Here is a 14801-nt window from a genome sequence, read left to right as displayed (position 1 = left end):
CTTCCTTTGAGCAGATTGAGTTTCTGGAGCATCACATTTGTGGGGTCGATTAAATGCTCAAAATGGCCAGAAAAATGTCTTGACTATATTTTCTATTCATTTTACAACTTATGGTGGGAAATAAAAGTGTGACTTTTCATGGAAAACACAAAATTGTCTGGGTGACCCCAAACTTTTGAACGGTAGTGTGTATACCGGTACATGTTATTTCACCTCCCTCACTGCCATCACCAGGAACTACCTGCAGGCCAGGGCAATGATAACATTTTAACATAGCCTATGGAAATCCAAAGTTTACACATTATCATCACGCACAGAAATTGCAAAACTAGTTTTAAAACCGCTAAATTCCAACTGTTAAACATAGCGAGAGGCTGGGCTACGCGTGTGTGTGTAAAGTGTAAACCAGTGCATCCTGACTTTCTTACTATGCCTGTGTGTTGCGTGAGCGGCAGTCAGTCAACAACTCTTCACAAAGTTTCCTTATGAAACAATAAGCTCGCTGAAATTATGGCAGGGAACGCCAGATTAAACATTAAAACTGCCTTCTGAGCACTGTATCTACAGGCTACCACCGAAAGAAGGAGGCTACCAGAAAGGCTTCTCTACTCCGTACGATTTTACTTTCACTCCGACATTACTTTGAACAGACTATCAAAAAATTGCAAGGTGATATGATAAAGTAAGGCACAGTTTACTTACAGTCGTTGTTTTTTGTTGAAAAAACGATGCAATAGTTTTCTGCCTTTTGGCACCCTTCATCATGCTGTGTTGGGGTCCTGAACTAAGAGGCGCTGTCCCCGATATGCCTGTCAAACTTGTAACCATAGCAACCAAGCTCGAGCTCGCAACCTGTGCAGTCTGCGCAGTTGCAACTATGTCTGTACTGCTGTGCACCTCAATAAACCGAATGGTAATTAGTCTTTTGATTTTTCCGTGAGGTTTGCCTTATGCAAAGAAATAAGACAGCATAGACGTTTTTTCCTCCCTATAAGTGGGGGGGACCGAACGAGGTGAATTTAAATCTGGGTGGGACGAATCCCCCCCCGTCCCCCCCTCTATCTGCGCCCGTGCAATCACCTGTTGGCATCATCTGTTTCAAATTACATCATTGTTTAATTGTTTTACCCCATCACTAGCCCTAAATTTCCCTGTCCCAACTTTTTTTTGGAATGTGTTGCAGACGTGAAATGCAGGAATTGATGTATATTAGTAAATGAAATGAAGTTGATCAGGCACATGCTCTCTCTCACAGCTTGTGGTTCCTTGGCTCTGTGGGTGGCTGCAGACCAGTTTGTCTAGCTGAAGGCTGAACACCACTGCTGCCTGAAACATCATGAAAATGAGGAAATAAGAAACTCCACAACTGTATAATTTTTGTGGCTTGTTTGAGATCTGACAATTATTTCTTCACCCACATCTAAAGATTTGCGATATAAGCTAGTATATCCTTATTATTATGGACAGAATATAGGCTATATATCTCATGGATATATAAATTAAATAATCAAACAGCTGGATTTCAGTTGTTGATGGCAAAATGCTGTTGACCGCAGCAGTGATTTCAATACTGCGTTTTTCTGACTTTCTATGATGCTACTTTTCTGGCTGCCAAATATAAATAATCTGTTCAATTGGACATTTGAGCTTCTATTTGGAGGGTGGAGAAATGTTTCTTCTTGAACGTATCATGCCTATCCATGTTGGAAAGTCTTAGGCACAGGCTCTAAACCGAGAATATTTAGGGGTGTGATATTTAAATGACGATGATTTACAGATGCTACATTTATCAATGACCGATCAGTCTTATGCCGTGATTTCCTCCGGGTGCTCTGGTTTCCCCCACAGTCCAAAGACATGCAGGTTAGGTTAACTGGTGACTCTAAATTGACCGTAGGTGTGAATGGTTGTCTGTGTCTATGTGTCAGCCCTGTGATGACCTGGCGACTTGTCCAGGGTGTACCCTGCCTTTCGCCCGTAGTCAGCTGGGATAGGCTCCAGCTTGCCCGCAACCCTGTAGAACAGGATAAAGCGGCTAGAGATAATGAGATGAGTATTTGTTTTACTGGCAGCACTGTGACGCGTGCAGTTTTATATGTTCACCCCACATGGGTTCTTCAGTTTCTTCCCACCTCCAAAATAAACAAGACTGTAGGAAATTTGCTGGGATAAAATGTCCCTATGTGTGAATGAGCATGTGAAATGGTCTGTACATGGTGCTTTGTCAAGTTATAGTTATGTTAGCTAAGTTATAGGGCCAGTGGCGCAATGGATAACGTGTCTGACTACGGATCAAAAATTTCTAGGTTCAACTCCTTACTAGCTCGAAAACTTTAAAGGGTGGCATAGTGGTTAGCACTTTTGCCTTACAGCAAGAAGGTTCTGGGTTCGAGCCCAGTGGCCGGCGAGGGGCTTTCTGTGTGGAGTTTGCATGTTCTCCCTGTGGGTTTCCTCCGGGTGCTCTGGTTTCCCCCAAAGACATGCAGGTTAGGTTAACTGGTGACTCTAAATTGACCGTAGGTGTGAATGGTTGTCTGTGTCTATGTGTCAGCCCTGTGATGACCTGGCGACTTGTCCAGGGTGTACCCTGCCTTTCGCCTGTAGTCAGCTGGGATAGGCTCCAGCTTGCCCGCGACCCTGTAGAACAGGATAAAGCGGCTAGAGATAATGAGATGAGTGTTTGTTTTACTGGCAGCACTGTGACGCGTGCAGTTTTATATGTTCACCCCACACGGGTTCTTCAGTTTCTTCCCACCTCCAAAATAAACAAGACTGTAGGAAATTTGCTGGGATAAAATGTCCCTATGTGTGAATGAGCATGTAAAATGGTCTGTACATGGTGCTCTGTCAAGTTATAGTTATGGTGGTTAAGTTATAGGGTCAGTGGTGCAATGGATAACGCGTCTGACTACAGATCAGAAGATTCTAGGTTCGACTCCTTGCTGGCTCGAAAACTTTAAAGGGTGGCATAGTGGTTAGCACTTTTGCCTTACAGCAAGAAGGTTCTGGGTTCGAGCTCAGTGGCTGGTGTGGGCCTTTCTGTGTGGAGTTTATATGTTCTCCCTGTGTCTGCGTGGGTTTCCTCCGGGTGTTCCGGTTTCCCCCACAGTTCAAAGACATGCAGTTAGGTTAACATGGGGTGGCCTTGGGTTGAAGTGCCCTTGAGCAAGGTACCTAACCCCTGACTGCTCCCTGGGCACTGTTGTGTGGCTGCCCACTGCTCTAGGTGTGTGTGCATACGTTCACTGCTTCAGATGGGTTAAATGCAGAGGATAAATTTCACTGTGCTTGAAGTGTGCATGTGACAAATAAAGGTTTCTTCTTCTAAGTTAGCATATAAATAAAAAATTGGTTTGAAAAATAAATATTTGCATATGAATTCTGCTCCAAAAATCACTAAACTTTTCCACCATTATTAGATCGCAGCGATTTACAGGTTAGCGGTGCTGCATGCATGAAGTCATGTGCACCAATGCCTTTTTTGTGTCCACATGGACTCTATACTATTCTCTGCAGTGGTGTCCGTTCTTGAAACCAATTCTGTTGAAAGAGACAAAAAGGCTCTTCAAATTCGTCCCCAATCTTTGGTTGGCTGTCTGAGGATGATTTAGAACCTATAGCCACGGAGAAAGAGGAGGACAAATATACAAGCCAAGTTGCTTGTGAAGAAGAAGAGCAACAGGGGGCAGCCAACATGGTGTCAGTGTAATATGTGATTTGTGGAGCTCCGCAACATGATAAACGAAACCTAATGTGCTGAATTGCTAAATATGCTTAAGGGCTGATTAGAATGAACCTAATTGATAAACTAAATAGCTACTACAAGGACCTCACTCAGAAACAATTTTTTAATCCTTGTTTTCTTTCATTTTATTCACGGTTATCCAACTAGCGCCTCAAGTTAACCATGCAGTGAACCTGCTAACTAAAGGAGAAGTGAACATATCACTATACGAACTAAACCGACAGGAGTTGGTAAGCATACTTGCTACTTTTTTCAGGTTATCCATCAATATGGAAACAGAGGAAGGTAGCTGCGCTGTAATGCATTTCTATGCCAGAAAGTCTCTGAGTGAAAAGTTTGAACCAGATGCTTTACAAGACAAAATGGAACAGTGTTTGGTGCCACTACCAGAAACTCCGAAACCATGACCAGCCAAAAGGTCGAAGACACGTGCCAGTGACGAGGATTATAAAGAGGCTGTGCCCATCTCGCTTTTGCTAATAATAATGGAAAGAATTGAAAAGATGCAAGAAGAATCTCTCAAACGGCTGCAGTCACTTGAGGCAAAGGTTAAAGATAAGACAAATTCCATTAAAAGTGTCACTGACGTCCCTGATTCTATGGGGAAACAGGTAGAAGATGTGACAAATCAAGTCATCGCCTTACAAAGTAAAGTCCACATCTTAGAAACAGAGAACAGTGTCCTCAGAAACAATGCAGTGACCTGGATGCCTATAAAAGAAGATGGAATCTATGAGTGTCTGGCATTCCGGAGCAAGCAGGTGAGAAAGTGAAGAATATCATTGTTGACATTTTCAAACACGTCTCCCAGGACATTGTGAACCAGCTGGCTTACTCAGTAGACACTGCTCACAGATTAGGTCCCTGCTCTGCAGAGGTGCGCTCCAGCCGTTGCATCATAGTTCAATTCCTGTCACGAGCACACAGGGACATTGGCAGTGGCATTTCCAAAACCCAAGGGCTGTCTTGAGATCACTGAAATATGCACAACTCACAGCAAACCCAAGGAAGTGTGCAATTTGGTGGGTGGAAGTACAGTATCTGGGCTTTCACTTGGGTCATGGGCAGGTGCGTCCCTAAATTGATAAGAATGCAGTGGTTGTGGCCTGCTCAAGACCAAAAAGGGGGTGAGGCAGTTCCTGGGGCTGGCTGGCTATTACAGGAGGTTTTTCTTAATTTTTTGGACTTTACCAGCCTGCTGACTGAGCTCACTAAAAAGGGAGCACTAGAGCTTATCTAGTGAACAGAGCAACTATGCAACGGAGGACGGATCAATGCAAACAGGCTTTTTCACAGATTGAAATATTGTTTCTCCAAGACCCTCGGTGTAAACATAAATACACAAACAAAACAAGCATTGATCTTAAAAAAAAGCATACACATACAATACCACACAAGCAGAAATAGTGCAAATTATATTGGTGCAAATGGTAATTGTAACAGTGCAAAATGGCTAAGGATATGGGAGTATCTGCAATATGCAAATCATGATCCATTTACAGGATGAGTAGTGAGCAGATGTTGAGGTGAGGAAGTGTCATAAAGTGACAAGTGCTTTATTACTTGACAATACTACAGATGAATTGGAGTAACAGACTGAGTTATTTGGAGATAGGGGAGAGAGAGAGAATTCAGCATCCCAACAGCATGGTATATAAAGCTGTTCGCCAGTCTGGTGGAGCTAGCTTGGAGGCTCTGGTACCTTTTTCCAGAAGGCAGAGGACTGAAGAAGGTGTGTGAAGGGTTAGTAGGTCGATGTTTTGGTTGTACATGGCTGCCTGCATCACTGTCCCAGTCTGTAATGTCAAAACAGTTCTGAAGTGCAGAAGTAGCACCTCTGGCTGCACACGTATCTCTTTCAGAACTGATTTGGTCACTTTCACCCTTGGCCTGTATGCTGGCTTTAGCATAACTGTGATGTGGTCAGAGAGTCCGAGGTGGGGGACGGGGGCAGCCTTGTATGCTCCTTTGTTGTTAGTGAAAACAAGGTCCAGTGTATTATTTCCTCTTGTCGGGAAATCAACATGTTTGTGTAGCTTGGGTAAAACAGACTTTGGATTGGCAGAGTTAAAATCCCCAGCAAGACTAAGAAATCTATCTGGGCGGGCTGGCTCTTGCTCACTGATAGCTTGGTACAGTTCACTTAGTGCTGCCTCTCTGTTGCTGTTATTAGTGCTGGGTGGAATGTATACAGTTACTAACAAAATAGCTGTAAATTCCATCAGCAGGTAAAAAGTTCAGCACTTCATGATCATAAACTCCACCAGAGCTGAACAGTGTTTAGAAACCACTATCGTATCCCGACACTGAGCATTGCTTGGTCTTACCTCCCACTTCCCAGGCTCCGTCAGCTATGTGGCACATTAGCCAGTCTAGCTGTATGGCGGAGTCCGGGATGGTGTTATTTAGCCATGTTTCTGTGAAAATACAAACACATTTTCTTGTGTTGCACTGTGTGGCTCTCAGAAGGTGTACATGGTCCATCTAATTGTCTATGGAACGAACATTGGCGAATATGATGGTACTGCCGGTCTATTTGGATGAGCCGCTAGCCTAGCCCATGTCCCTCTGCACTTTCCCCTTTCCTGCTTCCTCTCACAATGCCTGCAGTGCCCCCTCTCCTGATAGGAAACAGTACTTGAAGTCAGTGATGTTGTGTTCTGGCAGAGTCGGCTGAGGCTCTAGAGTTTTTGTTCTTGTGCTGCTTGTCAAGCTGTGTTCACTTGTTCTGCCAATATTCACCAGAAACTGGCGACTGTACTTGTGTCTTAACGTATACGGACATGTAGACATTGATGAAGAAACATTTCAAAACACCATGTTATTGGGTTTGCGAGGGGCTGCTGCATCCATACATGCCGCCATCTTGAAACCATCTAATAACCATTAGATAAACCACCTTTTTTTTTTTGAGTGTGTTGCAGGCATCAAATTCTGAGTTTGTTTATATTTACAAAATACAATTAAGTTGGTCAGAGTATTGCAATAGTGAGCCAAACGCATGGCCCACGCGTGAGAGCAGCATGAGACCTCAGCATGTTCCACGCTGGATTCGGGCTAGGCGTGGTGAGTCAGGGTTGCCGAGCGGTCTAAGGTGCTGTGTTCAAGTTGCAGTCTCCTCTGGAGGCGTGGGTTAGAATCCCACTTCTGACATTTGCTGCAGCGGGTTGTTGATGGGCCTTGTGGCCCATGCGTGGTGTGAAAACGGAGGCTTTGGCTGGTGTGCCTTTGCAAAAGAAAAAAAAAAGTTGCTCAAAGCGATTTTTTGCCGCACTTGAATTTCGGCGCTTCCAGTAGTCATGGCCGAGTGGTGAAGGCGACGGACTTGAAATCCGTTGGGGTTTCCCCGCGCAGGTTCGAATCCTGCTGGCTACGTGCGGTGTGACATTTGGGGCCCGTCGAGTGTTGCCTGGCTGGCGGCGGATGGGTTTTGCCAGGGCCCCTGTGCTCTCGGCCTGAAACGGGGCGGCGGTCTTCCTTTGATCAGCGAATATAGGCATTCAAGACCTGGGCGTGGTCAACGATGCCTCTCGCTTTGGTGTCTGGCCGAGCGGACTAGGAGCAGCGTCCGGCTAGCGGTGTCCAGTGAAGAAGCGTTCTTCTATCCTGAGGTCTGTTGAGTCCTGCTTACTGATGTTCGGGATGGTGTACTGATAGCACGCTGAAATCCAGTTTTGCATCTTAAGGTACTGAAACGGATGCCTTGAGGTTTCCCTACGCGATATAGCATGCTTACGAGTAAGTCTGAGATTCCGTCTGCCGTACGATGGGTGAAAACTGGTCATTGCAGTCCATTCAGGGGTTTCATTTTACAACCCTGGCTTTATTTAGCAGCGCTGCCCACAGACGGTTGTACGTCCAGTGAATCAACGAGGCCAGGCCGTAGACTCGTTCACGTCCAACCTGAGGATTTTGCCTCCCTGAAACGTATGCGTTTTGAAACGAAGTGCACCGAAGCGTCTCCTGATAATTCGTCCACGCTGTCCCGAGGCCCCGTGTGCAGTCGTGGCCACCTACTTAAAGCGATGTCCTCGACGTCCGCTCGACGTCTCCCACGCTGCTTTGAGTGTGCTGCCGACGCCATCTGAAATCGGGTTTGTTGAAAGGCAGCCGGAGCCTTGTTCTGTGGCGGCTTTTACCCGAGCTTGTCTGGCAAAAGACGGAGCGGGTCCAAGTCCAGGAATCTGCCCGAAACGGAAAGGGCTCCTCTCCCGGACAGGTCGAGTCAAAGCACGGCCGTAAAACGTTTGCCGGAAAGTCCGTGTTTTCTGCAAACTTGTAAAAGCACTGCCCAGACTATTGCAATAGTGAGCCAAGCGCATGGCCCACGCGTGAGAGCAGCATGAGACCTCAGCATGTTCCACGCCGGATTCTGCCTAGGCGTGGCGAGTGAGGGTGGCCGAGCGGTCTAAGGCACTGCGTTCAAGTTACAGCCTCCTCTGGAGGCGTGGGTTCGAATCCCACTTCTGACATTTGCTGCAGCGGGTTGTTGATGGGCCTCGTGGCGTGAAAACGGAGGCTTTGGCTGGTGTGCCTTTGCAAAAGAAAAAAAAGAAGTTGCTCAAAGCAATTTTTTGCCGCACTTGAATTTCGGCGCCTCCAGTAGTCATGGCCGAGTGGTGAAGGCGACGGACTTGAAATCCGTTGGGGTTTCCCCGCGCAGGTTCGAATCCTGCTGGCTACGTGCGGTGTGACATTTGGGGCCCGTCGAGTGTTGCCCGGCTGGCGGCGGATGGGTTTCGCCAGGGCCCCTGTGCTCTCGGCCTGAAACGGGGCGGCGGTCTTCCTTTGATCAGCGAATATAGGCATTTGAGCAGTGACCCAAGTGCATTGCCAACTCACGTGGCCGGCTCAAGACCTGGGCGTGGTCAACGATGTGTCTCGCTTTGGTGTCTGGCCGAGCGGACTAGGAGCAGCGTCCGGCTAGCGGTGTCCAGTGAAGAAGCGTTCTTCTATCTTGATCCTGAGGTCTGTTGAGTCCTGCTTACTAATGTTCGGGATGGTGTACTGATAGCACGCTGAAATCCAGTTTTGCATCTTAAGGTACTCAATGAATAAATGACCAAGTATAATATTTTTGTCTCATTTGTTTAACTGGGTTCTCTTTATCTACTTTTAGGACTTGTGTGAAAATCTGATGTTGTTTTAGGTCATATTTATGCAGAAATATAGAAAATTCTAAAGGCTTCACAAACTTTCAAGCACCACTGTACATGTAAAAAGAAATTGAATAAGTTTAACTCACATTTCATGGCACTAATTGGCAAGTTCAACTCCAAGCATAGGTCAACCATCACCGCTTCAGCACGTGTCACGTTCCGTGTCTTTTCATCCACAGATTTCGTAAAAAACTGCTGGATACCCCCAGATTTACTTTCCGCCTGACTCGCCATTTCAGCATACTCCATGTTTTTTTTGTAGTTGACATGCCGCGTGCAGTCATCGCAACCACCATGAGTGATGTTAATGTCAGTTCTACACAGTTTGCAGTGCGCGTATCCATTGCCCTTTTTACACCCAGTCATGCACGGCCATTCTACCGCATCGAAAATAGCGCGAACAAATGTGCGGAATCTGCGCATGTCACACACAGCATGTGCAGTTGTCGGAAAAATAAATAGCCTAGCCGTGAATCGCGCATGGATTGAAAAAGTCGCTTGGACATTTAAAAACAACTCACTGGAATTTAAGACTTTATAATAATTCCATACAGAATAACACTGTTTGCCGTAACATCGTATTTACGTAACTTTTCCGTACAAAATACGGCCAATCCGTACTAGTAGGCATCTCTGGTAAAAGAAAGAAAGAGTACCTGGTGGCACTTTGCCTGTCCCACTCAGGTTCGCTTGCCTGTAAAACAAAGAAAGAGTACCTGGCTGCACTTTACCTGTCCCACTCACATTCGCTTGCCTGTAAAACAAAGAAAGAGTACCTGGCTGCACTTTGCCTGTCCCACTCACGTTCGCTTGCCAGTAAAACAAAGAAAGAGTACCTGGCTGCACTTTGCCTGTCCCACTCACATTCTCTTGCCTGTAAAAGAAAGAAAGAGTACCTGGCTGCAGTTTGCCTGTCCCACTCACGTTCGCTTTCCAGTAAAACAAAGAAAGAGTACCTCGCTGCACTTTGCCTGTCCCACTCACGTTCTCTTGCCTGTAAAAGAAAGAAAGAGTACCTCGCTGCACTTTGCCTGTCCCACTCACGTTCGCTTGCCTGTAAAACAAAGAAAGAGTACCTGGCTGCAGTTTGCCTGTCCCACTCACGTTCGCTTGCCTGTAAAAGAAAGAAAGAGTACCTCGCTGCACTTTGCCTGTCCCACTCACATTCGCTTGCCTGTAAAACAAAGAAAGAGTACCTGGCTGCAGTTTGCCTGTCCCACTCACGTTCGCTTGCCTGTAAAAGAAAGAAAGAGTACCTCGCTGCACTTTGCCTGTCCCACTCACATTCGCTTGCCTGTAAAACAAAGAAAGAGTACCTGGCTGCAGTTTGCCTGTCCCACTCACATTCGCTTGCCTGTAAAAGAAAGAAAGAGTAACTGGCGGCACTTTGCCTGTCCCACTCACATTCACTTGTCTGTAAAAGAAAGAAAGAGTACCTGGCTGCACTTTGCCTGTCCCACTCACGTTCGCTTGCCTGTAAAACAAAGAAAGAGTACCTGGCTGCACTTTGCCTGTCCCACTCACATTCGCTTGCCTGTAAAACAAAGAAAGAGTACCTGGTTGCACTTTGCCTGTCCCACTCACGTTCGCTTGCCTGTAAAACAAAGAAAGAGTACCTGGCTGCACTTTGCCTGTCCCACTCACGTTCGCTTGCCTGTAAAAGAAAGAAAGAGTAGCTCGCTGCACTTGGCCTGTCCCAATCAAGTATGCTTGTCTGTAAAATAAAGAAAGAGTACCTGGCTGCACTTTGCCTGTCCCACTCACAAATGAGCGTTAACTCAATTACTGAGAGCGTTTCCGCCTGTTCACTGCTATTTTTGACCCTTTTTGTAATAATGAGGTGTTTAAAGTGCTTGTTGTTGAAGTGAAAAGGAAAACTGAGAGTTCATTGCTGCCGGTGCGGGAATAAACCCAGTGGTGCTGCAGGAATAACCGCTGTGTCAGAGTCGCTGCTGGGATCCTGATCTCGCTGCTTCTACAAATGAGCGTTTTGTGGGGATTTCCAAACATTTAAACTAGTGCTGTCAAAAATGTCGCGTTATTAACGCGTTAACTTGACTCAATTTTAATGGCGATAATTTTTTTATCGCGAGATTAACGCTCTGTGACATGATGTCGGTTTTTCATAAGCTTTTGAAACTGCCAGGAACTTAGAACAGAGACTTTGCTTAGAAAAACCATAGCAGCTAGACTGTAATGCCACACCCCGCACAGCCAGAGTCCTCTGCCCTCCCCGAAGAGCCACGGTGCTCGGCTTAGGTTTCGTTTTCCCATTGGCGGCTCCAGCCCCACTTTGCAGTGGCTCTGACACATTGGTACAACCAGTGTTCGAACTACGCCAATATTTTCGGGGGGTCCCTTTTTTTCCCTTGGGGGGGTGCTTGTGCTTGTCTCAGAGCGCGGATCTCCATTGCGCGCTCACTTCGGATATGCAAATGCTTCCCGTTACACACGATTGCTATGTCAATAAACATCATTTTGACAATATTTTAGAGACCCCCCAACATTTCCCAAATCATGTTTTCAAGGGATCTCATGTCTGTTTCAGGGGATCTCGGATCCCCCAAGTACCCCCGTAGTTCGAACAGTGAGCAAGCCCATTCACTTTTTTATGCTGATAAGAGAATTACATGGTTTTTCATGTGACAAAAATGTGCGATTAAATTGCGATTAATCGCGAGTTAACTATGACAGTCGCGACATTAATCGCAATTAAATATTTTAATCGCTTGACAGCACTAATTTAAACACAAACACTTTTCAATTTCAGCGAGGTGGGCGGGGACTTCATGAATATTCATTAGGAAAGTGCCGCCTGATTGGCCGGTGAAGTCTTTCTGTTCCACCGCGTTACTTTATGAGGAAGCGGTTTTGTTTGGTTCCGAACCCATCAGTCCGAGTCCAATAATTATTCTACCATCAGGAAAAGCAGCACAGAATTTACTGCGATTGGTTTCAAATGCATGTTGTTGTGGTTCGTGGATTATTATCCGTGAATAAAGTTGGACTTTTCTTCAAAAGGAGCGAAATCAGTGGCGGATTTAGCAAATTGGGGGCCCCAGGCGAAGGTATGTATGGGGCCCCCCTCATCCGATCCGAAACAAAAAAAAAATGTACCGACTGCATGGTGGATAGGTAGGTAAAGCTAATCTATAGGGAAGTAAAGGTTGGAGAGGAGAAAAAAAACATTCCCCTTTAAACCCTGCATACACTTCTTTACTCCAAAATGAAGATGGAAAGCAGAGAACACAAAAAGTGTAGCACTACACAAACTAATAGTCATGATGGAACCCAACAGAGAATAAGATTTCAGATAACATCTGTCTTTGCCAAAATGCCAGGAAAACCAGCACTGTTTATTTTTTTTAAAGATCAGAACATTTCAAACATTCTATAAATAAAACTATGTACATAGTTGTGTGTGAGTGAGTGAGTGAGTGTGTGTGTGAGTGAGTGAGGGGAGATAAGAAGTGTGGACTGAGGAGAGATGAGGTGGCATTTGGCTCTAAGCAACTCCATATCCCTGTGACTGTATGTGTCAGTGAGTGAGAGAGAATGAGACAGTGTGTGAGAGAGAGAGTGTTCTGTGTGTGTGAGACAGAGAGAGGGTGAGTGAGTGAATGAATAAATGAGAGTCATTTTCTTCGTGGTGGTCAACAGAAACGGGACACGCGCTCACCACCTCCGCTATGTTTTTTTTTTTTTTTTTTTTTCAGAATGATTAGTCTGCTGCTCGTCTGCTGTGTTGGAGCTTGATGCCGCTCGCTCCCCTCCTGAATCAACAGCAGCTCCTCCTGCTCCGCTACAACATCCGAGTCAACCGACGCTGTTGACACATTAAAGAAAGTTGTAAGCTTGGGAAGTGCATCATTCTTTGATTTCGCCTCATCCCGCTTCCTCCTTTTCGTAGCACCACTTGGAAAGTGGCGCTTCATTTCGCTGATCACAAGTTCAAAACAGTTCAGCACAGTCGCTATTAGAAGTTCCCTGAATTCACTCACTCAGGTTCAGTTCACGTTCGTCGCGCAATGTTCTCGGACTCGCGCGATCATTGCATGGAATAGTCCATTTCAACACAAACGGGGGGTGTACAAATACTCATTCCTTTGTATTTTAGTTTTTTGTCTTTGTTTCCGATTTAAACATACGAAATTACAATTTACAAACACAATGGCTTAGGAATGGATCGCTGTCCAAAGGCCCCCAAATCCCCAGCTGATTCGGGAAGGGGCAGCTGGTCTGGGGCCCCTGCCGAATGGGAAAGTTGGAGGGGCCCAAGGCAATTGCCTACTTCGCCTCTATTGTAAGAGCGCCTCTGAGTGAAATAAAAGATTTGTACAAAACACAGGTTTATGGCCCAAACCAGCATTATGTAATAATTCATTTACTGTGTTTTGATCCAATCCTATAAGGGGGGTTAGACCAAAAAATTTTTTCTACCCCCTCCAAAATATGGAGATGATCTATCTATGGAAATACCAATATTTGGCCAACTGAAAAACGCTAACCCCCCTGTACATACCCTCTGAAGTTAATAACCCCTCCAAATAGTCAAAAACTGCCTTTTTCACTAATATAAGCATTCCTTAATGGAAATAACTCTTAAATATAACATCAAAAATCACAGTAATAACATTTATTTCTCACAAAAAGAGTTGTTAGAAACCCTCATTTTGTCTCTGTTTACAGGTTTGAATCAGAGTAACAAATTCTCCATAAAGTTTCAAGAGATGCTTCTTTATATGTCTGGTGTGGATGGTGTATAAGTTACAAAATAACCAGTGCTCTTGAACAAGTTCTGCCAGCAACTGAGCAGCAGCATCCCTGGATCTCTGTGCTTGACCAGCACGCTTCGGCCGCAGCAGATCGAGCATATTCTGAATGATGTCCTTCCCTGTTGGAAGCATCCCAGAAGGGAACTCAGCCTGCTCTATGTACTCGACTACACCTAGTATCTTCTTAGCTTTTGACCGTGTTGCAACAGAAGCCATTATTTACCTGCAAGAATACAAATAATGACTATTTAATACACTGGGAGATATAATTCAGATATGAATCATTTGTGCATACTGGTTCTTAAAACTAAATTAGTAACCTTAAGTAATGATCCTCTGTGCTTAAAAATAGTTCATATTTGAGGTATTACTGAAGAGTGTGACATTCATCAATAACTTTAAAACTTGCTGAAAAAGAACAGAATTACCATATGTTTAATTTACTTGAATGTAAGGTTACGGTACTTACCACTAAGCTTATTACCTTAAAATAATGATCACCTGCACTGAAAATGTTGTAGTCGTACCTAGTGGCATACCTGAAGAGGTTCACATTCATCAATAACTTTAAAACACATTAAAAAAAGCAGCATTCTAATATCAAACAGCACTGTAATGTATTTTGTCATGAATGGAAACTTTCAGAGGGTATGTACAGGGGGGTTAGCAAGGTTCAATTTAATACAATTTTACATTTTCCCACATAGATGGACCATCTCCATATTTCTAGGGGGGTAAAACATGGAAAAGTCAAAATTCTTAACCCCCCCCCCCCCACACACACACACACACACCACCTATAATTAGCCTCTGATCAGGAAAAGGAGCACAAAATTTACTGCGATTGGTTTCAAATGATTATAATTTCATTTTCAGTCAGACTTCAGATGAGGATTTTAGACGGATTTATTTTTGAATATGTAGTTTTCACATTTTCATAACAGGCTTATTAAATAAATATACAGCAACAATGTTCCAACAAATATTTTAATGAGTCTGAGTTTTGACTTTGACAGAATTACTCACTCTGTCAAAGTCCAAAGATCATTGCATCATACAAAATAGATAAACACACACATAAATGTGGGTGAGGTGGCTGAGAGGTGATGGCCTGCTAATCCA

The 14801-nt window shown here is 44.8% G+C and overlaps 4 non-coding genes across 4 annotated transcripts; all 4 read left to right on the top strand.

Moving 5' to 3' along the window:
* Positions 1-6815: 6815 nt before the first annotated feature.
* trnal-caa (transfer RNA leucine (anticodon CAA)) lies at positions 6816-6898 on the top strand. The gene has a single exon. It is a non-coding gene; the product is annotated as a tRNA-Leu (tRNA).
* Positions 6899-7038: 140 nt separating this feature from the next.
* trnas-uga (transfer RNA serine (anticodon UGA)) lies at positions 7039-7120 on the top strand. The gene has a single exon. It is a non-coding gene; the product is annotated as a tRNA-Ser (tRNA).
* A 1014-nt stretch (positions 7121-8134) lies between these two features.
* On the top strand, positions 8135-8217 carry trnal-caa (transfer RNA leucine (anticodon CAA)). Its single transcript has one exon. It is a non-coding gene; the product is annotated as a tRNA-Leu (tRNA).
* A 130-nt stretch (positions 8218-8347) lies between these two features.
* Positions 8348-8429, top strand: trnas-uga (transfer RNA serine (anticodon UGA)). Its single transcript has one exon. It is a non-coding gene; the product is annotated as a tRNA-Ser (tRNA).
* The last annotated feature ends 6372 nt before the right edge of the window (positions 8430-14801 follow it).

Source organism: Neoarius graeffei, chromosome 1 (assembly GCF_027579695.1).
Source record: "Neoarius graeffei isolate fNeoGra1 chromosome 1, fNeoGra1.pri, whole genome shotgun sequence".
In the NCBI taxonomy this organism is placed as follows: domain Eukaryota; kingdom Metazoa; phylum Chordata; class Actinopteri; order Siluriformes; family Ariidae; genus Neoarius; species Neoarius graeffei.
This window is presented reverse-complemented; position numbering and strand designations above follow the sequence as displayed.